The sequence below is a fragment of the Macaca mulatta genome, chromosome X, assembly GCF_049350105.2.
Source record: "Macaca mulatta isolate MMU2019108-1 chromosome X, T2T-MMU8v2.0, whole genome shotgun sequence".
Taxonomy (NCBI): domain Eukaryota; kingdom Metazoa; phylum Chordata; class Mammalia; order Primates; family Cercopithecidae; genus Macaca; species Macaca mulatta.
In genome coordinates, this window is record NC_133426.1 from 148,408,445 (window position 1) to 148,431,962 (window position 23,518).

At 41.0% G+C, this 23,518-nt stretch overlaps 1 pseudogene; it reads right to left on the bottom strand.

Moving 5' to 3' along the window:
- Positions 1–3,482: 3,482 nt before the first annotated feature.
- Positions 3,483–4,610, bottom strand: LOC100429007 (melanoma-associated antigen C2-like; annotated as a pseudogene).
- Positions 4,611–23,518: the final 18,908 nt, after the last annotated feature.

A 23,518-nucleotide genomic window follows, 5' to 3' on the forward strand; every position in this document is an offset into this window, starting at 1 on the left:
TGAGAAAATACATTTCCATTTTTAAGTCATCCAGTCTGTGATATGTTGTTATGGTATAATAAACTAACACATGGTGGGTCCTGGCTCTCATGTCACCCAGGAATCCAAGCTGATTTTACCCTATTGCTCCACATTGCAACAGATGTTAACTCCTAAACAGACATGAAAGCATTTGAATGGTGCACTGGCTTCTGTCTAACTACAAATGAACCACTCAGGAAGACAAGGTAGACAAGAAAGCGAGGGGCACTTGTAATCTCTCCCATAATCCATTATGGTGCTCAATTAAAAGCAGCCATTATAATTCATGACAGTAAGTCTTTTATTTTATTGGAATGGTTTATGGGAATGCCAGCATTGCCTTGAAATCTTCCAACTTATTATTGTTCTTATGAGGTGACTGGCAATTTGAAATACAGGATTACATCTAGCTTTAAAACAATTCCTTAAGTCTTGGCAGGGAGGGTCAACCTTATTCCCTCAATAGCACTTTTCTGCACTGTTCTTTTTATAACCTACACGATTTCTTTAGGCTGAGAATTCTCTCATTCATTTTGGTGTATGATAAATATCCTACTCTGAGATCCTCTACTTCCCTCCACATGACTAAACATTCCTGATCAGCTGTACATGTGCCTGTGGCATGCTGCAAACCAGGATTTTCCTGCGAGGCAGATATACAGATAAGAGAGAGTGGAAAGATGGTTAACCATTGTTGGTTTTTCTCATTAGAGCTAGTATGTCTGCCATGGAACCCTTGTCACCTCCTAGGCAGTCTTCGTGATTTTGTTATTATTTTGCTTTTTAGAATTTCAGCTTCTAGTATATCATTTACAAAGAGATTTTATAGTCTGTCCTCATCTACAAAGATTATGAGGGAAACGTTGGTTTTTGATCATCTATGAAAGCTCATTTAACTATGTTTGGGTTCAGTGCACTGTTTCAAATAATGTGTCTTATTAAAATCCTACCACAGATATCACATAGTAAGATTCTTTCAAATACTCTGTCTATGACTTTAGAATGTCTAAAACCAGTATATTATGTGGCAAATCAGATTCTACTCACCAGTCTATGTGGAAATACATTGAGAGTGTGTTGAAGATGCCCAGGGTAGGTATTGAAATGTCACTATCCAAAGTGAATAGTCACATCGAAGGGCTGTTATCACAGAGGACTCAGGGGGAGGGATGGATGAGTCAGGGAACTTCTGCACGGAGTAAGAATGGTCTATCTCAGGGGAAGGGCAGATGATTCAGGGCTTTTGCATTGGGAGCAGGGCACAGCATTCAGAGGGAGAGACACTAGTGACAAAATAGTCCCCTGGACATGTTCCAGAGTTGCACAAGGAACATACAGGGAAGATCAAAAGGACAGTGCTGTAATGTAGGAAAGTACTGGGGCTGGACAAAAATGCCAGCACCTGGACATAGTCAGTTCTCAAGAAACCTTTGGCTTAGAACACGAGGACTGTAGGTAAAGAAAGCCAATAATGATCCCTGAATTGTACTTTATTCTCATTATCACCTTCATTCTTTAGGCCTAACTTACAACTTTGGCCACAGGGTTCATCTTTATGTTACTTGAGAGACATTAAGAAGCATGAAGAGAAGTGACTTAGATTAAAGGCTGTCCTCGGGCTGGGAGAAGTGGGGATAGTGTGGGCCTAGATTAAATTCAGGCCAGGGCTCAAGTCCGAGTCACTTTCTAGCAATGTGATATTGGGGAATTTCACAACAGATATGAGCCTTCCTCAGGCTGGGAATAGTGGGGACAGTATGAGTCTAGATGAATTCAGAGCAAGGCTCAAGGCCCAGCCCTGTCACTCTCTAGCGATGTAATCTTGTGGAATTTATCAAGCACTATGAGCCTCAGGTTCTTCATCTGTAAAAGGGGTTTCATAAGCCTTGCCTTGTAGAATTGCTGGTATGTAATGTGAGTAAAACACCTGGCACAATGTCTGACATATATTGGAAATTTAACAAATGGCAGTTGTTATCAATATAATTATAATCCCAAAGGCTACCACTGTCTTTTGTGAAAATTCAGCTGTTTTTGTTATTCAAAACATTTCAGCATATGTAGTTGAATATGTCATGGAGTACCAAGTCAACTAAAAATTCGGCTTCATAAATAAAACTCATCACATTTTCTTTCTGAAATGATATATTCTATAGTTTGGGTAAGGGAAGAATTCCCAAGGTGGAATGCAACTCAATGATCCTAGAATTTAAGTCAAGGACCAACTCCTTTTGACCTTCCCCAATGCTCGTCCATCCAAACCACTACTTTTATTTGTCCTCCACTAAAAATAGCCCTTGCTTAGAGTTGACGAACTTACATTCAAAATAACCTAATTAAATGTCCTTTCCATGAAGTGGGCTCTGGCTCTCCCAGGCCAGGGAATTGAGTGCCAGCCTAGAGTGTTCTGGGAAGCACTTCAAGGGATTATCGTTCTATTTCTCAGGAAACCCTTGCAAGTGATGAGTATCAATCACCTAGTTCTTGCACTGTGTTCAAGCTCACCAGTTAGAGAGCTGCAGGACACCTTCTATTAATTGCCTATGTGGAGACTCCTCTCTGCCTCATCCTCCACCCAGAGGGAACTGCTCAGAGCAGTTTTCCATTCCAGGCTTTTCTCTCACCTTCTGAGAGTCCCGCTGTTGCCAACACCCAGCTTCATAACAATCAGCTCCCACAGAAGCACCTGCAGTTTTCCAAAATCCCAAGCTGCCTTAGCTCAGGACCTTTATACTCGAAGGCTCACATGGGAGTCTAACCTCCCCAGTCCTTTTTTAAGTTGTTCTTTAAATTGTAAAGAACACCTTACCACCTTCTTGATATGGCTTCTGCTCCAATAATCTCCTGTTTTATGAGTAGGGGTAAGTCATGCTTTTCACACTATCCCTACTATGAAGAGTGCCTTCCCAAAGCATATGCTTAAATAATGTTCAGCAAATAAAGGAGTCAGTGAGGCTTTCTTGTATTCAGAATTAATTTCTGCTACTTTTTTGAATATGCCAAGCCAGGCAAGGTATACATATTTAATTTTTAAGAGCAAGAGAATAAAGGATATGAGGAGATGCAAATATTAGCCATCCTTTATTTTGTTCAACTACTGAACTGCAGAGTACTTTCACATTTTAAAGAAAATTCCTATTATAATACCACACTATCCTGTTACAGATCACAAAATAAGAGAGAAGGTTTTCCCAATTTTTTAACAAAATATAAAATTCTTACTTTTAAGTCAGATAAATGACAAGATGTGTGTAAGTACTATTCATAAACTAAGATTCTGAAACCAATTAAACCTGCTACTAAAGTAAAAGCACTTGAAAATAACCAAAAGAACAACAGGTAAATATATAAACCACTCACATGAAACAGAAATGCAGAGAACACTGTTTTATCTCCAGCCCCACCTGGGCCCTCCACTATGTAGAACCTCAACTGCCTTCTTCAAACACAAAGGGAAGAAACTACCCTAAACTTCTCTCAGGACAGGAGAAGTTACTGGACATGAAACTGAAGCTTGCACTGGGCATGGCAGTGGCATCATCTGTGGTGGAAATTATGGCCTGGGCTCTCTCTTCCACATCTTTCAAAGCATCTTTGTACCAGGATGGAAAGGAAATAGGGATACTATTGTTTAGCTTGGCCAAAAACTCTAGTACTTTCTGCTTGGTGCTTTCTGAATGGGTTCTTAGACCCCACAGGAATTCATAATGTGGAGGAGAACTCTTGGGCACCTACCGATACTCCAAGTAATGTTCCTGTACCCAAACTTTAATGAGGAGCTCCCTGGGTTCCCCATAGACGAAGTGCTCCCTCCCAGCATACACCCCTATTGCCTTCAGCAGTTCCCAGATGACCTCCTCAGAGGCACAGCTGCCCTTTATGAAGATCATACTCAGAATAAGAATCAGGAGGCAGTTCTCGGACCTGCCCTTGTCATCACTACCCTCATCGGTGCGGTCTACTGTGTTTGCAGACACATAGAAGTGGTCAGGGCCCACTTCTATCAGGGCAAGGCCAAAAAGCAGCTTTATGAACTCACCGGCTTTCTCGAGTATCATAGGAAAGTAGTCTTTGTACTTGGTGATGACAACCGTCAGCATCTCTGACTCTGTTATAGGCTCCTTTGTTTGATATTTGAGGAGTAGGAACTCGGCCACCTTTTCATCTAGTGTATATGTGAAACAGAACTGACTCTCTGGCAGGCCAGGACAGGTACTGGCATCCTCCTCTTTTTGGCTGCTGGACTCTTCATTCATTGGGCTTCATGAAACAGAAGAGGAGCAGGAGCTCAGAGGATTCTGGGGAGGACATTGGGAAGGACCCTGTGGAGGACTCTTGGGAGTGCTCTGGAGAAGACTTGACATCCCAGCAGAGTGTACCTCGTCCTCCTCAGGACTACCAAGAATCAGAGAAGAGGATGAGGAGGAGGAAGAGGAGGAAAATACTAAGTAGAAAGCGGAAGAGGAAATGGAGGCTTCCTCCTCTTCCTCATCTGTGGGATCCTATGCATCTATCCAATCCTCTATCACAACTGGGTACTGGGAGTCTTCCTCAAAGTTGGGGAACGGAACACTTGGAAAGAGAGGCATAACGACTTCTTCAGGAGCAACAGGTAAACGTATCAACAGGGATATGGATGATGGAATCCAACAGGCCTGTGGAAGAGAGTGACACTGAATGACCTCAGCTGATAAACTCACCCATGATGGCTCAGCCAAAGGCAGACTTGCAGCTCCTCTTCTCTTAAGGTGGTGTTCTAGGGCCTCACAGGTTGGCTGTCTTCCTAGAGAGATTGTCCCCTGGGCACCTGTAAGAGGATATGAGAAAGCACCTCAGGGCACAGTTGGCAGGCAGAGCCTGAGGCACCAGGAATGACAGTAGGTGGTTAGGGCTCGGTGCTGAGGAGTCTCCCCTGTTTGCGGGGGTAGAGCCTTTGTAACAAAGTCAGGGTGTGCACTCACCTTGACTCCTGGCGCCTCCTGGGCCTCCCCTGCTCTGCTGACTTTAGGAAGTGCAACTCAGACCCAGGTCTTCACATCCTGGTTCCTGGAGCACCTGCAAGAGGACGTGAGGGAGCCTCTCAGGCTAAAGACTGCAAGCAGAGCCTTGGACTTCCCAGGGCTAACAGCTTAGGCTGGCCAGAATCGCAGAGCTCCATAGTTCTGGGCTGCTTGGCCCCCTCAGAATTTAATTAGCAACCTCACAGCTTCTCAGACAGGGCCAGACCCCCACCACTCTGCTGGTCTAAGGCAAAACCCCAGAGCAAACTCCACATCCCTGAGAGCAGTGGGAGGTGGTGCGGTGGCAGCCACTTCCCAGCACTCTCCCACAGGGGCGGTCGGGATAGCCTCACGCCTGTTCTGGTGCACATGTGACTCCTCAGTCCTCAGTCTTGTCCCCAGCAGAGTCTCGGAATCTTCCCTCTGCCAACCAGAAGCAGTTCCCCTGCTGACTTGCCACAGGACTCCCAGACCAAGGCCCCCCTCCCCTCCACCTGTCACCTAGAAATGAGAGGGCTGCGGCTCAGCCTGAGCTGACTGGGGAGCTCTAAGAGGGTTGATATGAGGAGCAGGGTGGGAATCTCCGGGAATCTGTCCTCTGAGGTGGGAGTTCCCCGAGTCTCCCTCAAAGTCTTCCTATTTATTCCCTAGAGGGCCGGCACCTCCTCCCTTCTTCTATCATGAGGACCCCTCAGCCCTTGGCAGCCATTTTCCTGTCTGGGACCTACAGGTTCGACGGCAGGGGCAGCACACCTGCCAGGGTTTCTTCTCTCTGTGGTGGGAGGTCCCTCAGTTCTTCCTCAGGGCCCTTACCTTGAGGATTGGCCAGGTCTAAGACTTGTCTCTGCTGAACTGAGACGAGCCTCCTCACAAAGTGCCTCAGGTCCTTCAGACTCCCAAGGTGCAAGTCGGAAAAGCACATCCAGGAACCCTGCCGGGCTTGACCAGAGCTGACAGCAGGGGCAGCGAGGGGTGGGGCCTCCTCTCTGCGGAGGAGCCAACCCCCACGTGTCGGTCTCCTTCCATCCTTTCCTGACCACTTTCTGGCCGCCCTCCACCCTTTCCTGCTCACTCCCTAAGCTTTGCTGACCTCTACCTTCTCACCTCTCCAGTCCTTGACACCCTCCACCTGCCCCTTTTTCCAGGGCTGACAGCAAGGAGTGTCTCTTTGCAGCCTCGGCGTCCCCTCCCTGGTGGGAGGTCATCGTCCTTCCACAGAATTCTCTTCTTGATTATTGGCCAGTCCTGGGGCTTCTCCCTCTGCTTAACGGAAGCTGCTCTCCTCAGAGAAAACCTCCCCTCTAGTAGCTGACTCCCAAAATGGAAGTCAGAAAGTTGTAAATCTGGGGACCCTGATGGGCTCCTCCAGAGCTGGCAGCAGGCACAGGGACAGGACAGGGAGCACTACCAGTCGTGGGTGTTCCCTTCCTGCCTTCCTGAGAGGCTGTGCCTGGACTCCTAATACTGCCTGGGATGCCTGACCCTGTGCATCTGAGTCTTTCACCCCCGAATAAGCCCCTCCCATCCCTGAGACCTGCAAGGTAGAAGAGAGGGAGAATCCCATCCACCCACAGTGGTATAAAACCTCCCATGCCCAACGCAGGGCTCCACTGCCCCTGTCTGAAATGGGGTAGGAAGGCCCCTCAGTCTCCCTCAAGGTATTAGTTCTTAGGGGGCCTCCACTCCCTCCCTCTCCTGTCCAGACAGCAATATTTGTTCCTTCAGCCGCTAAAATGCATTCCAAATGTTTCCACTTTAACTACTGCTGAGTGTGAAGTTAGCATCATCTCTCCCACAGCCTATGTTGAAGGCTTCCTTATTGTTGCTTCTTTTCCTATCCTTGTTCCTGAAAAAACCGTTGTCTTTTCAGCAGCCCATGTTCCTTTTATTTTTATTTATTTATTTATTTATTTATTTTTTATTATACTTTAAGTTCTAGGGTACATGTGCATAACGTGCAGGTTTGTTACATATGTATACTTGTGCCATGTTGGTGTGCTGCACCCATCAACTCGTCATTTACATCAGGTATAACTCCCAATGCATTCCCTCCCCCCTCCCCCCTCCCCGTGATAGGCCCCGGTGTTCCTTTTAAAAACCAATATGTGATTATCGTTTTAAATACACACATCAGATTTAACTAGAATGTGAAGTTATATGTGTTTTGGAAAATGTATGTACTCCCATATCTACCAACCAAGTATCATACTGACCAGTTCCACCTGCCTAAAATTCTCCTGTGCATCCCGTTTGAAGTCAATCACTGCACTCTACTAAGCTCCTAGTGAGGAAAGAGAGAGACCCTCTCATATTGTTTTATATGGTTTTATACTCAGTACCTATTTTAAGAAAAAAACAAGGAAGTAAAACCAAAGACAGGCAGCCCGGTGCCAGACCCGAAACCAGGCCTGGGCCTGCCTGGCCTAAACCCAGTAGTTAAAAATCAACTCATAACTGAGAAACCGATGTTATTCATAGATTCCAGACATTGTATAGGACACTGTGAAACTTCCTGCCCTGTTCTCTTTCTCTCTGACCACCGGTGCATGCAGCCCCTGTCACGTACCCGCTGCTTGCTCAATCACGACGCTTTCATGTGAAATCTTTAGTGTTATGAACCCTTAAAAGGGGCAGAAATTGTGCACTGGGGGAGCTGGGATTTTAAGGCAGTAGCTTGCCGATGCTCCCAGCTGACTAAAGCCCTTCCTTCTACAAGTCGGTATCTGAGAGGTTTTGTCTGCGGCTCATCCTGCTACACTAGCAACCCTCTTCTGTTTTTAGTTCCTGGAGTTTTAACTTTTCCAATTCGTCATATGACTAGGTTTATAAGATACTGACTTAAAAGTGTGCCTGTACTCTTTTTTTTTTGTCACAACTATCAAGGAATGAGAATTTCTGTTATTCTATATCCTCTCTTACATTTAGTATTTTAGATTTTCAGGTTTTAGCCATTCTCATAAGCATGTATTGGAATCTTCTTTGGTTTTTGTTTGCATCTCCCTAATGACATATGAAATTTGTCGTCTTTTTATGTGCTTTTTTTACCATTGGTATACCCCCTTAATAAAGTATCTATTCAAATCATTTGCATCTTTTTATAGATGAATAAACTTCATTTTTAGAGCATTGCTAATCCAAAAATACAAAGAGAAAACCTCATCAGAATTAGAGTTCCTACATATCTACACCACCCACCCTGCCCTGCTTGCTGCACACACACACAAAATGTCTCTTTTGATTTATATTTTGTATTATTATGACATGTTTGCTACAACTGATGAACTTGTATTACCTCATTATTAAGTCCATGGTTTACGTCAGGACTCACTCTTAACACTGAGGATACTATATATTTTGATAATGGTGTAACGGCAAGTATTCATCATTATAGTATTACACAGATTGTTTTACCATCCTGGATCTCCTCTGTGTTCCACCTAATTATCAATCCCCTGTGCACCAACCCCAACACTCAGCCCCTGGAAACCAGTAATATTTTTAGTGTATTCTTTGTTGCCTGTTTCAGAATATGGTATGATTGAAATCGTACATTATGTAGCCCTTTTAGAATTTTCTTCTTTCACTTAGCAATAGGCTTTCATGATACCTCCAGGTCTATCCCAAACAACGACTGAAAGTTCCTGTTGCTCAACATGCATGTCGACATTTGATGTTGCAGTGTTTGGGAATTCAGCCATTCTCCTGGGGGTCGAGTGCTATCTCCTAGTTGTTTTAACTTGTGTATCTGTAATGACATAGGACATTCGACAGTGTTATGTGCTTATTTTCCATTTGTATATGTTTTTGCCGGCATATCTTTTCAGATTATCTTGCCCATTTTATATTTGGTTTTCTTTTTCCTCATGATTGGATTTGCAGAGTTTTGTGACTTTCTCACAGTTTTGGAGTCTGGTGGTCCAAGAGCAAAGTGTACACAAGGTTGGTTCCTGCTGAGGGCTGTGAGGGCAGGATGCTTTCCAGGCTCTCTCCCTGCCTTGTAGATGGCTGTCTTCACTCCGTGTATGTTCACATGGTCATCCCTCTACTCATAGCACGGTGTCCAAATTTCCCCTTTTTATAATGACTCCCATCATATGGGATTAGGGCCAGCATTAATAACCACATTTTTTTAAACTTTTAGTTTAAGTTCATGGTGCATGTTCAGGATGTGCAGGCTTTTTACGTATGTAAATGTGTGTCATGAAAGTTTGTTATATATATTATTTCATCACCCAGGTATTAAGCCAATATCCATTAGTTATTTTTCCTGACCCTCTCCCTCCTCCCACCCTCTGCCCTCTGGTAGGCCTTAGCGTGCATTGTTCCCCTCTATGTGTCCGTGTGTTCTCAAGGTTTAGCTCCCACTTATAAGTGAGAACATTTGACATTTGGTTTTCTGTTCCTCTGTTACTTTGCCAAGGATAATGGCCTCCAGCTTCATCTATTTTCCTGCAAAACACCTGATCTCATCCTTTTCCTGGCTGCATAGTATTCCACAGTGTATATATACCACCTTTTCTTTATCCAGTCTATCATTGATGGGCATTTAGGTTGATTCCATGTCTTTGCTATTGTGAATAGTGCCTCATTGAACATACACTTGCATATGTCTTAATAATAGAACCATTTATACTCCTTTAAATATACACCCAGTAATGGGTTTGCTGGCTCAGCTGAATGCTATTTCTGTCTCTAGGTCTTTGAGAATTTGACAGACTATTTTCCATAAGGGTTGAACTAATTGACACTCCCACCAACAGAGTAAAAATATTCCTTTTTCTCCACAGCCTCACCATGATCACTTATTTTTTGACATTTTAATAGTAGCCATTCTGTCTGGTGTGAGGTGGTGTCTCACTGTAGTTTTGATTGGCATTTCTCTAGTGATCAGTGATGTTGAGCTTTTTTCATATGCTTCTTGGCAGCATGTATGTCCTCTTTTGGAAAGTGTCTGTGCATGTCCTTTGCCCACCTTTTAGTGGGTTTTTAATTTTTTTTTCATTTAAATTTGTTTAAATTGTTTATAGATGCTGGATATAGATCTTCATCAGATGCACAGATTACAAAAATTTTCTCCCATTCTCTGGGTTGTCTGTTTACTCTGTTGATAGTTTCTTTTGCTCTGCAGAAGTTCTTTACTTTAAACACATCCTGTTTGTCAATGCTTGCTTTTGTTGAAACTATGTTTAGCATATATGTCATGAAATTTTCTCCCATGTGTATGTCCTGAATGGTATTGCCTAGGTTTCTTCTAAAGTTTTTATAGTTTTGGGTTTCACATTGAAGTATTTAATCCACCTTGAGTTATTTTTGTATGTGGTGTAAGTAAGGGGTGTAGTTTCAATTTTCTGCTTAGGTCTAGCCAGTTCTTCCATCACCGGTTATTAAATAGAGAGTCCTTTACCAATTGCTTGTTTTTGTCACGTTTGTCAAAGATCAGATGGTTTTAGGTGTGCGGTCTTATTTCTGGATTCTCTATTATTTTTCCACTGGTCTATGTGTCAGTCCTTGTACCAGTACCATGCTGTTTGGTTACTGTAGCCTTGTAATATAGTTTGAAGTCAAGTAGCATGATGCCTCCAGCTTTTTTTGTTTGTTTGTTTGTTCAGGATGGCCTTGGCTATTTGGGCTCTTTTTTGGTTACATACGAATTTCAAAATAGATTTTTGTTTCTAGTTGTGTGAAGAATGTCAGTGAAAGTTTAGTGGGAATAGCATTGAATCTATAAATTGCTTTGGTCTGTATGGCCATTTTCACCATACTGATTCTTCCTATCCATTCGGATGGAATGTTTTTCCATTTTCTTGTGTCACCCCTGATTTATTTGAGCAGAGATTTGTCTTTCTCCTTGTAGAGATACTTCACTTCCCTTGTTAGTTGTGTTCCTAGCTATATTATTCCTTTTGTGGCAATTAGGAATGAAAGTTCATTCATGATTTGGCGCTCAGTTTGCCTGTTGTTGGTGTATAGGACTCCTAGTGATTTCCGTACATTGATTTTATATCCTGAGACTTTGCTGAAGTTGTTAATCAGCATAAGAAGCTTTTGACATGAGACAATGGGGTTTTCTAGATATATGATCATGTCATCTGCAAACAAAGATTGTTTGACTTCCTCTCTTCCTATTTGAATATGCTTTATTTATTTATTTTGCCTGAGTGCCCTGGCCAGAACTCCCAATACTATGTTGAATAAGAGTGGTGAAGGAGGGCATTCTTGTCTTGTGCTAATTTTCAAGAAGAATACTTCCAGCTTTTGTCCATCCAGTATAATATTGGCTGTGAGTTTGTCATATATGGCTCTTATCATTTTAAAGTATGTTCCCTCAACACCTAATTTATTGAGAGTTTTTAATAAGAAAAAATGTTGAATTTTATCAAAAGCTTTTTTTGCATCAATTGAGAAAATGATGTGGTTTTTATCTTTATTTCTGTTTATTTGATAAATCACATTTGTTCATTTGTACATGTTGAACCAACCTCGCATCCCAGAAATCAAGCCTACTTGATCCTGGTGGATAAGCTTTTTGATGTGCTGCTGGATATGATTTGACAGCATTTTGATGAGAATTTTTGCATCAATGTTTGTTAAAGATATTGGCCTGAAGTTTTCTCTTTTTTTGTTTGTGTCTGCCGGGTTTTGGTATGAGGATGGTGTTGGCCTCATAGAATGAGTTAGGGAGATGTTCCTCCTTTTCAATTTTTTTTGGAATGGTTTCAGTTGGAATAATACCAGCTCTTCTTTAATAACCACATTTTAACTTACTTGCCTCTGAGATAATCCCATCTCCAAATAATGCCACATGTAAATTTCAACATAAGATTTTAGTGGGGATGCAACTGAACCTATAATAGTGGAAAAGGAAGTGGCAGACCTATACGTATATTATTACCCATGTTTAGTTATAAACACACACACATGCTCATATACATATAAATTATATTTAAAAACCACACCTATCTTTCTCAAAATTCTAAATCAGCTTTTAAATTTAAACACCACATGGTTAATTGTGGAAACTTCTGAATAGGGGGCTGAATTTTGGAAGAACTTTCCAAAGGGGAGAATTGTGATTTCTACTTATTTTTAAAATTTTTGCAACAGAAATATATGCAGTATTCATTTGTAAGTAAAGTATTGAAATAAGCCTAAGAAAAGCATGAGGAGCAGTCCAGTGGGAAGATAAAGTATCAGTAAGCTCATGGAACACCAAGAAAAAAAATCCTTGAAATTTACATGACTTAACACAACAAGTTTATTTTTTGGCACAGAAATTCTGATTTTAGTTGGCAGGGTGTTATGGGCTGAATTGTGACTCACCCCAAAAATTCATATATCCAAGTTGTAAAGCCCAGTATCCCAGAATGTGACTGTATTTGAAGATAGAAATTTTGAAGACGTAATTAAGGTAAAATGAGGTATTAAGGTTAGGTTCATATTCAGTATGACAGGTGTCCTCATAAGAAGTGCAGATTAAGATACAGACACACAGACCAAGGAACAATCATGCAAGAATTCAGTGAGAAAGTGGCCATCCGCAAGCCACAGAGAGACCAGAGAAGAAATCAAACCAGCCAACATCTGGATCTTGGAGTTATTATTTTGTAAATTTTCTGTGAATCTAAAACTATTCTAAAGCAAAATTTTTTTTGTAAAAATAGTAAATAGAAGCAGGAGAATTACGGAAGGAAACTAGAATTCAAAGTAATATTTTGATAGGGTGATTAGTTTCCTTTACTTTTTTCCTTCTCAGTCTTCCAGCCTGGACTTAAAGGCATATAAAACTGAAGAATTGCACAGGATATAGAGACAGAAAGTGATCAATGTCAATTTATGTTTGCATTTTTTTCTAGAAAACCCTTTGTGTTTGAAGAAATAGGATAGGAGATTTCTAAAAGACAAAGAGAACATGAGAAATTCCTTTCTTCTTCAAGGTTGGCCTCCAGGCAAGCCAGCGCCATTCTTGAAGGTGTAATCTTCCAATGAGAGCACCAGCCACAGCTGGTCAGGCATCAAAATTCTGAGAGAGGAACATCCTTCCTTCTGTCAAGAAGATCTTTGTTCCAAAAATATGGGAGAAAACCTCTCTGTTATTTTTCTCTTTATATGCTCTCACTATTTAGCCAGGGAGGCAAACCCATAAAAAGTAGGTGGATGGCATAGTGGAATGTACTAGAAGCCCAATTTCTCGTGAGAGTACCAGAAAGAGAGTCAGAGAATGTAGAGGAGTGTGATAGTCAGTTTGGCTTGCCATAACGAAAATGCCAAATATTGGGGATTACGTTACAACCTATGCATTTTCATCGGGGAGGTGCACAAACAAAAAAATCAATGTGAGAATGGAAGTGTATCAAATAAAATTGATGTTATTGGATCAATCCAACCTTGTCATGCAGGAATCTTTTATCTTTAATTTATGTTTTATTTTATTATTTTTTTTTTGAGATGGAGTCTCGCTCTATCACCCAGGCTGGAGTATAGTGGCGCGATCTTGGCTCACTACAACCTCTGCCTCCTGGGTTCAGGAGATTCTTGTGCCTCAGCCTCCTGAGTAGCTGCGATTACAGACGCCCACCACCATACCTGGCTAATTTTTTTTTTTTTTTTTTGGTAGTTTGAGTAGAGACGGGGTTTCACAATGTTGAACAGGCTGGTCTTGAAGTCCTGACCTCTGGTGATCTGCCTGCCTCAGCCTCCCAAAGTGTTGGGATTACAGGCATGAGCCACTGCACCCGGCCAGAAATCTTAACATAAAAAGAACACCAGAGCTTGGATAACTGAAATAGGAGTAATCAGAACCAAGGTATCAGATTAACTTATTTCCCTTAGCAACACACTTTTTTTGTTCATCTCTGCCTTTCCATGTCTGGCAGGCCTTTTCTTTTTATGGCTGCATAGTAATCCATTGTATAGGTGTATCACAGTTTGTTTATACTGTTGGTGGGAATGCACATTGGTAAAACCACTATGGAGAACAGCCTGGAGACTCTTCCAAAAATGAAAACAATACTACCATACTATCCAGTAATCCCACTCCTCAGTATTTACCCAAAATGAAGAAAATCACTACACTGAAGTGCTACCTGCACAACCATGTTCACTGCAGCATGATTAACAGTAGCCAAGATTGGAAAGCAACCTAAGTGTCCATCAGCAGATGACCAGATAAACAAATTGTATCACATATACACAATGGAGTACTATTCATCCATAAAAGGAATGAGACCCTGTCATTTGCATCAGCATGGGTGGCACTGGAGGTCATTATGGTAAGTGAAATAAGCCAGGCACAGAAAGACAAATTTCACATGTTCTCGCTTACTTGTAGAAGCTAAAAATCAAAACAGTGGAATTCATGGAGACAGAATGTAGAAGGATGGTTACCTGAGACTGAGAAATGTAGAGGGGTGCTGGGGGAGAAGTGAGGATGGCTAATGTTTATAAAAAACTGTTAGAGAGAATCAATAAGACCTAGTATTAGCTATCACAACAGGGTGACCATAGTCAAAATGATTTAATTGTACTTTCTGAAATAACTAAAAGAGTGTAATTGGATTGTTTGAAACACAAAGGATAAATGTCTATGCTTGTGGATAACCCATTTACCATGATGTGATTATTACACATAGCAAGCCTATATCAAAATACCTCATGTAACTGATAAACATATGCAAGTACTATGTAAATGATTATTTACTCAGAGAATAGTGTTGATATTTACCAGGATAAATATCACCTGACATTTGTCCACCTTGATGTCCACTCTGATGACGTTCCTTTTTTTGGTGACCTGTTCCTTCTCTCCAGCTGCCTTTAATATTTTTTCTTTCATCTTGACATTGGAGAATATGATGATTATGTGACTTGGGGGTTGTCTTATATAGTATCTCACAGAGATTCTCGGGATTTCCTGAATTTGAATGTTGACCATCCAACAGGGGTGGAGTAATTTTTGTGAATGATACCCTCAAATTTGTTTTCCAAGTTGCTTGTTCTTTCTCCCTGTCTTTTAGGGATGCCAATGTGTTGCAGGATTGGTCTTACTACCTAATCTCAAATTTCTTGGGGGTTTGAGGCGTTATTTTTTATTATTTTTTCTATATAGTTTTTTCTGACTGAGTTGATTCAGAGAACTGGTTTTCAGGCTTAGAGATTTTTCCTCTGCTGGGTCTATTCTGTTGTTAATACTTTTAATTACATTATGAGATTTCTTCAGTGAGTTTTTTGGCCTTACCTCTTCGCTTGGTTCCTTCTTAAAATGGTGATTCCATCTTTCATGTTTCTGTCATTTTATTGGATTCCTTAGATTCCTTGGATTTGGTTTTGACTTCCTCCTGAATCTCAATGATCTGTGTCCATCCAGATGCTAAACTCTGTCTCTCATTGTAGCCATTTCACCCTGCTTTAGAACCATTGCTGCAGAACTAACGTGGTAGTGAGGAGGGAAGAAGAGGCTCTGGTTTCTGGAGTTGCTAGAGTTCTTGTGCTCGTTCTTTCTTATCTGTGTGGGCTGATGTTCCTTTGCTATTTGAAGTTTCTTTACTTTGAATAGGTTTTATATTATTTTATACTCGCTGATGCCCTTGAGGGTTTGACGGTAGTGGGTTTTGTCAAGAGGCTTCATTTCTGGAAGTTGTTAGGGGGAAAAGCTCAGGTCAGTACTCTTGGACTGTGTGCTCCACCTTTGGGGACTGGTACCAGGCCCACATCATTGTTCTCTGTCCCTGTGATGTAAAGCAGCTGCTCTGCTAGAGACACCGAGGTGTTTCTTGTCCGCCGACCACAACACTCTGCTGGGAGTTGCTGTCTAAAGTGCTTCACTGGGGCAGCAGCAGCAGAGTCTATGCTCAAATGCGCATACCACCAGCAACAGCAGAATGGCCCAGCTTATTAATAGATGAAAATATATAAACTTCTTAGGTATAAAATCAACCCAGGAAAAATAAACTTTGTTTTTCTGCAGCAACAATGAATATGAAAATAAAGAAAATACAACGTCTAACCTATCATTTCTTTGGACATGAAGGCATCTGTGAATCACCTGATTCTAAAATATAAAGACATGCAAATTGCCAAGCATAGACAGCACACTCTTGAAGAAGAGCAATTCATCTACCAGATAGTAAGAATTACAAAGAAACTATTGTAATGAAGAGTTTGAAATTTGGGTGCAGGGATTAACAGAGAGACCAATGGAACTGAATGGAAAGTCCTGAAAAACAAAACCAACAAAGTATATGAATGCAAGCTTAATTGATTAAAAAGTGTTGCAGCTTTAGAGCTGGAGACTGTCTTATTGAAATAAGTATCAGTGGAACAACTAAATATCCATATAAACAATTTAATGTAAGTGGAACCCTTTTTTGTATTATCCAAATATGCCATTACAGGGCTATTTAATACCTACTTTAAAAATGTTTATTATAAAAACTTCAAAAACACAGAAATGCACAGAAAAATAAATAAGTCTTTGTATAGATTATCTCTTAGTGAGTCACCATTATGAGTAAATTAGAGCATCAGTAAGGCTGGAGTTGAAAGAACTGAAATATGCTGGGGTCAATGGTCACCTCAGTAACAAGAGGAGCAAGATGATACAAGTCAAAGAGCAACAGAGAAAATGTGATATCCTCTCACCCCCTTGTCTCAGCCATAGAAGCCCTAGCTGCTTTCATAAGCCTTTGCTTTTTGAGAGTAGAACTTAGATCTCAATAGTAGCTGGGGGAAGGCTACCTGGGACCATGATGGATTTATTCCTCCTCTTACTTGACCCGTCCACCTGCTGCCCTCTGGAACTCTGGGGATTCAAGAAATACAACCTGAGCAGTTCTATTCTAGAAAGTCATGACGGACGGCTGTTGTGTTGATGACAGACACACTGACCAGGTCCACAAACACTTTACTAACTTACTGGCAGTGCCAGGTTGCTCACATGATAGGAGTAGAGGCCTATCTCCCTCTCCACATGGATAAGAGCTCCACATACTTCTTTTCAGCTGCTCTTACTCCTGACAGTACTCTCAGGAGGATTCATGAGTCCTGAGATTCCAAAAAACGTGATTGTGGCTTTGCCAGAGATTACCCTGAGGAATGGGGTGCTCTACACCCACTATGGTCAGGATCAACTCAGCTGTTCAAGAGCTGACCTCCTTCCTTAGCTTTGTCTCTGTGTCCCAGGGGCAGTGGGCCTCTGCTCATAGCCAGGATTGGTGGATCATCAAACCTCAGCGCTCAAGGTGGAAACCCACAGACAAGGAAGCTCTTCTCCCAGACTGGGAGGCAGCTGGTGGGTAAATTCTAGTTCTCGTTCCTGTGTCCTTGGGAATTATCCTCATGGAGCTTTTCTTCTGAGGTCCCAAGAAGGGAGCATTAGTTATGGATGGTAAAAAGAAGACGGCAGCCTATCCTTTTACCTCCTGGTATTGGAAATAAGTCTCCTGTCCAGAAGAGAGAGGGACTAATGTTCTTGGGATTGAATCAGTGGGGAGTGTCAGGGGCCTTTTAAAGGAGTGAACACAACCCTTCTCCAAACATGCCCAAATGACTCACCTTCAGTTCCTATTTCTCAGTTAGATTCAGCCTTCAATGAAGATGCTACCACTGCCAGTGGAGGTTTACCACAGGTGCCATGAATGTAGAATTGTTGGATGCCAGGTTGAAGGAGGGGAGGGCATTCCCAGATTTCAGGGAATCAGAATCATTTGAGTGTGTGTAAGAGAGGTTACAAAATACACATGAAGGCTGTCAAAAAACGGAAAAACCAAAGTATGTCTTCATTTGATATTTGTTAACATCAAAGGTGGCACACACAATTTATACTTATGTGCTTGATTTCTCCCTTTGTCTTATCCCAAATCCAATCCAATGGCAACTTTTTTTCCTTCAACCTCTAAAATTTATTCCAAATCCTTCCAATTTTTCGATGTCCATTACTACTGCTGTGTGTGATGTTAATATTATCTCTCACCTAGATGAGGTTAAAGGCTTCTTTGTTATTGCTACCTGAAGAAAAAACCCAATCCATGGCATGGATGCAGCCAGAGGTCATTATTCTTAGCAAACTAACACAGTAACAGAAAACTAAATACTACATGTTCTCACTTATTAGTGGGAGCTAGAGAGGAGAACACATGGACACACAGAGGGGAGCAACGCACACTGGGGCCTTTCAGAGGGTGGAGAGTGGGAGGAACGAGAGGATCAGGAAAAATAATGAATGGGTACTGGGATTAAATGGGTGATGAAATAATCTGTACAAGAAACCCCCATGACAAAGTTTACCTAGGTAACAAACGTGCACTTCTAAGATAAAAGTTGAGAAAAATTTTCAAACCACACATCAAATGCAACTATTATGTGAAGTTACATGTATTTTGGCAAATGCATGGAGGCCCATATGTACCCTCCAAGTATCATAATGACCGGTTTCATCAACCTAAAATTCTCCCGTGCATCCCATTTGAGGTCAGTCACTGCACTTCTGCAAAGGCCCTGGCAACTACGTTCTGCTTTCAGTTCCTATAGTTTTAGCTTTCACCATGTCATAGGAAGAAGTGCAGAAAATACTGATTTAACAGTGCACCTGTATCAGTTTTCATCACAACCAGCAAGAAATGAGAATTCCCGTTGTTCCATATCCTCTCTTACATTTGATATTTTTAGATTGTTGGATTTTAGCCATTGTAATAAGTGTGTATTGGAATCTTCTTTGGTTTTTGTTTGCATCTCCCTAATGACAAATGACATTACATACCTCTTTCCAATAAGCATATACTGTTTGATACTGTGTCTGTTCAAATTATTTGTATGTTTTAAAAAAATAATAGGCTTCATTTTTAGAGCATTGCTAATCAAAAAATACAGAGAGAAAACTTCGTCAAAATTACAGAGTTTCCCATATCTACACTACTCTCCCTGCCCTGCCTCACGCGCGCGCGCACACACACACACACACACACACACACAGTGTCTCCTATTATTTACAATTTGTATTATTATAGCATGTTTGCTACAAGTGATGGATCTGTATTGATACCTATTTATTAACTCAAGTCCACAGTTTACATCAGGACTCACTCAACACTGCGGATGCTATAGGTTTTGATAAGTGTGAAATGGCCAGTATTCATCATTACAGTATCATACAGAATTGTTTCACCATCCTAAATCTCCTGTGTACTCCACCTATTGATCAATCCCCCATTCCTCAACTCCAACCCCTCAGCCCTTGGAAACCACTAATATTTTTAGTGTATTCATCTTGCCTGTTCCAGAATATCGTATGATGGGAATCATATATTATGTCACATTTTTATATTTTCTCCTTTCACTTAGCAAAAGGCTTTCACGATTCCTTCAGGTCTGTCCCACTAACAATGATTGAAAGTTCCTGTTCCTCAATACATGTGTGAACATTTGTTGGTTCAGTGTTTTGGGTTTCAGCCATTCTTCTGGGTCTGTAGTGTTGTATCTTAGTTGTTTCAATTTGTGATTCTCTAATCATATATGACATTATATTATTCTGTTTTCACACGGCTATAAGGAAATGCCTGAGACTGAATAATTTATTTTAAAAAAGAGGTTGAGTTGACTCCCAGTTCCACACAGCTGGGGGAGGCTTTAGGAAACTTATGATCATGGCGGAAGGTGAAGGGGAAGCAAGTACCTTTTTCACAAGCTGGCAGGAGGAAGAAACAGGAAGGATGAACTTCAAAACATGTATAAAACCATCAGATCTCGTGAGAACTCATTCACTACAAGGGGAAGAGCATGGGGGAAACTGCCCCCATGATCCAATCACCTGCCTTCCTTGACATGTGGGGGTTAAAATTTGAGTTGAGATTTCAGTGGGGACACAGAGCAAAACCATAAGAGAAATTGAATAGTTGTTTATGATTACTTAATTTTCTTATATATCCTTTGGTGGGGTAACTGCTTAGAATTTTTTGTCCATTTTAAATTGGGGTTTTGGTTTTCTTATGATTGGGTTTTGGCATTTTGTGCATATTTAAATATATATCTTTTATCAGATATGTGTGTCACAGAACATTTATCCCAGTCTCTGGCTTGTTTTTTCTCTTAGCAGTCTTTTAGAGTAGAAGTTGCTAATTTTAATGAAGTCCAATTTGTATCTCTTTTCTTAGATGTTGGCACTTTTGATGTCGCATCTGACAAAGTCACCACCAAACTCAAGGTCAACTGGGGTTTGCACCTATAAGTTTGACCAAAATTTTGGTGATGCATCTAAAAAAGTCATTACCAAACCCAAACTCACCTAGGATTTTCACCCCTAAGTTTGAATAAGGTTTAAAATTCTGATAAAATATGTTTGACAACAACTGAATCATTTCCACATAAACAAATGTGTAGGGAAATTAATTGGTGAAACCTTTGGGAGAAAAAATAACATTTTAAAAGGTATAAAATAATTCATACCCTGTTCGTTTCTACTCAACTTCCACATTGATATGTATTCCTTATAAGGAATTTTATGCATTTGTCCCAGAATTTATGCTCAAATATGTTGATTATATTTGTATTAATTTTAGCCACAAAGAAAAAGCAAATATGTGTTCATCAGGAGGAGGTTGGTTCAGTTTGTTATTGCACAGAAATAAATTGGCATTCTTGGGGGAAGTTGCCAAAGTAAGGCAGATCTCTATGTGCTGTAATGGAAAGATACTGGGTATATTTTAATAAGTGAGTATCATGGCATGTTAGGGTTGCAATAGCAAAGTACCATAACCTGGATGACAAAACAACAGAAATTCATTGTCTCACAGTTTTGGAATCTGGTAGCCCAAGAGCAAAGTGTACACAAGATTGATTCCTTATGAGGGCTGTGATTGCGGGATGTTTTCCAGGCTTCTCTCCATGCCTTGTACCTAGCTGTCTTCTCTCTGTGTCTACTCACATTGTCATCTCTCTACTCATATCTCTATGTACAAATATCCCCTTTTTATAGTGACTTCCATTAAGGCCAGCATTAATAACCTCATTTTAACATGATTGTCTTTGAAATAATCCTATCTCAAAATCAATGCCACAATGTAGAATTTTGCGGAACAGGCAATTGAACCTATAATAGTGGCAAAGGTAAGTGGCAGATCTATATGCATATCATTATATCATTACATGTGTGTGTATATGTACATATATATGTATATAATGTTTATGAAAGGCAGAAATCAAAAATCATATTTTAAAATTTACACAGCCACATCGTTACTTGTGGGAACTTCTGAGTAGGAGGCTGAGTTCTGGAGGAACTTTGTAAAGAAAACAATGCAATTTCTATGTATTTTTAGAATTTTTGCAAGAAAAATATGTGCACTATTTACTTTTAAGTAAAATATTGAAGTAACCCTAAGAAAAGGAAGAGGAGCACTCCAGGAGTCACATTAAGTAACAGTAAACTGATGGAACAGAAAAAATTCCCTGAAAGTTAAATGGCTTAACACAAGTTTATTTTTGTGCAAATAAATTCTGATTTAAGTTGGCAGGGTGTTATGGGCTGAATTGTGTCCCTCTTTCCAAGTTCATATATCCAAGTCTCAAACCCCAGGACTGCAGGATGTCACTGTATTTGGAGACAGAGCCTTGAAGAGGCAACTAAGGTAAAATGAGCTCTTATGGTGAGGATCATATTCAATATGACTGGTGTCCTCATAAGAAGAGCAGATTAAGATACAGACACACAGACCAAGGAACAACCATGGAAGAATTCACTGAGAATTCTTGCCACCAGCAAACCACGTAGAGGCCAGGGAGGAAATCAAACTGGCTAATATCTTGATCTTAGATATTTAGCCTCCAGAAGTGTGAGAAAATACAATTCTATTGTTAAAGTCACCCAGTTTGTGGTATTCTGTGATGGTATAATAAGCTAATCCACAGCGGGTCCTGGCTTTCACCTAAGCCAGGAATCCAAGCTGCTTTCACCCTGTAGCTCCACATCGCAACAGATGTTAAGTGCTGAACAGAAACGGAAGCATGGGAAAGATGCACTGGCTTCTGTCTAACTACAAATGAACCAGCCAGGAAGGCGAGCTAGACAAGACAGAGACAGGCACTTGCAGTCTCTTCCATATGTTATTACGGTGCTCAATGAAAAGCAATTATTATAATTGATGACAGTAAGTCTCTTCATTGCTTGGGATTGTTTCTGGGAATGTCTGCATAGCCTTGAAATCTTCCAGCTTTTTCTTGCACCTACGAGGTGACTGGTGGTTTCAAATACAGGATTACATCCAGTTTTAAAACAATTATGTAAGTCTTCACAGAGAGGATCAACCTTACTTCCTCAATATCACTTGGCACTGTCCTTTTAATAACTTATATAATTTCTTTAGTCTGAGAATTCTCTCATATATTTGGTGTATGATAAATAACCTGCCCTGTGAGCCTCTGCTACCCTCCATATGATGGAACATTCCTGAACAGCTATACATGTGCCTGTGGCTCACTGCAAGTCAAGATTTTCCAGTGGAGCAGGTACACACACAAGAGACAGTGGAAGGATGTTTAACTATTGTTTATTTCTCATCAGAGCTGGCATGTCCCCCAAAGTACCCTTGTTACCTCCTAGGCAGTCTTCAAGATTTCATTATGGTTTTGTTTTATTAGAAATTCACCTTCTTGTAGATCATTTACAAAGGGATGTATATAGCCTTTCCTCATCTACAAAGTTTATGAAGGACACATTGGTATTTGATCATCTACAAAAGCTTATTCATCTCTGTTTGTGTTCAGTGCCCTGTTTCAAATAATGCATCTCATTAAACTCATACTAACTACAAGTATCAAATATTAGGAAGATTTCAAATAGGCTGTATCTGACCTTAGGATTGCATCCCTAAAATCCATGTGTTATGTGGCAAATCAGATTTTACTCTGCAGCATATGTGGAAACACGGTAGCAGTGTGTTGAAGATACCCAGCCTAGATATGGAAATGCCACTATCCAAAATGAATATTCACATTGAAGGGCCATTATCACAGAGGAGCCAGGGGGAGGGATGAATCAGTCAGGGAACTTCTCCAGGGACACACAGTGCTCTATGTCAGGGGATGGGCAGATGTCTCTGGGCTCTTGCACTGAGGGCTGGGCACAGCCTTCAGGGTGGGAGACATAGTGAGAAGTTAGCAGGCCATGTTCCAGAGTTGCACAAGAGAGCACCCAGGGGAGATCAAATGGAGGGTGCTGTAATGTGGGAAAGGCCTGGGGCTGGACAAAAGTACTGGCACCCAGACAGTCAGATCTCAAGAAACCTAGGGCTCATAACGAAAGAATTTCAGTAAAGAAAGCCTAAAACCATTCCTGAATTGTATTGATTCTCATTGTCACCTTTCTTCTCTAGGCCTATCTAAATATTTGTCACAGGTTTCCTTTTTATGTTATCTGAATGTTGTGGGAAGTCAGGGACCCCGAACGGAGGGACCAGCTGGAGCCGCGGCAAAGGAACATAAATTGTGAAGATTTCATGGGCGTTTATCAC